Below are 1,117 nucleotides of genomic sequence, written 5' to 3' on the forward strand. Positions count from 1 at the left end.
TGTAGTTACAGAGGTGATTGTGAGCCACCATATGGGGGCTGGAAATCAAACCTGGGTCTTCTGGAAGAACAGCCATTCTCTTGATCACTGAGCCATCTTTCCAGCTCCAGGACTGTATTCTGCAAAGAGTTTTTATAGTTCAGGATACAGCCCTTTATAGTGGGGAAGTCAAAGTAGCAGGATCTTGGAGCAGCCTATCACAGGGCATCTGCCTTCAGACAGAAGATGAGGAGCATTCTTTTGTTCAGCTGTCTCTTTTCTAACAGTTTAGGACCCAGCCAGGGAATGGTGCTGCTCACCCTGGGTGGGCTTTCCTCAATTACCTAATCAACAAAGTAATTCCCTACAGACACACCCAGAGGCCAGTCTCAATTACCCTAGAGCTCATTAAATTGACAATTGAGTTTAACCACCCACCAAGAGAAAAACTGGAATCCCCAGGTGGTGTGGTGATTTAGGTCTTTAATCCCAGCACTCAGGAGGCAGAGGCAGAGGGATCTCTGAGTTAGAGGCCAGCTTGGTTTACAGATTGAGTTCAAGAGCAGTCAGGGCTACACAGAGAAACCCTGTCTCAAAAAAACAAACTAAAAACTAAGAAAAGAAAAGCTGGGATCAGGTAAGTTGGACCTGCTCAGATGGAAGGTACTGGGAAACTCAGTGTGTTTACTGTGCAGAGCAGCAGAGGAGGGGTGGCTAGTCTCTCTCTCTCTCTCTCTCTCTCTCTCTCTCTCTCTCTCTCTCTCTCTGTGTGTGTGTGTGTGTGTCTGCCTTCACGGGTCTGAGGCATGGGGTCCTAGACCTGACTGTGCTCATGTCAACACATGTTCATTTGGGGCTTCCTCTGCTCCCCACAATACAGAAATGTCTGTAGTCTTTTTGTTTTGTCTTTTCATTTCTGTGATGCTAGGGGCTGAAACCAGGGCAGCTACACCCCCAGCTCTCTGCGGTGCTTTTTAAAATGTATTAATTATTTTCGGACTTTTTCTGATACAGAATCCATGAAAACCGGGGTGACCTCAAATTCACTATATAGGGCAATGGACTTCTAATCCTCTTTCCATGTTCTGGGATTATGGGCATATTCACCATGCCTGGCTATTTATTTTGATTTTTTTTT

Source organism: Microtus ochrogaster, linkage group LG8 (genome assembly GCF_000317375.1).
Source record: "Microtus ochrogaster isolate Prairie Vole_2 linkage group LG8, MicOch1.0, whole genome shotgun sequence".
Classification (NCBI taxonomy): Eukaryota; Metazoa; Chordata; class Mammalia; order Rodentia; family Cricetidae; genus Microtus; species Microtus ochrogaster.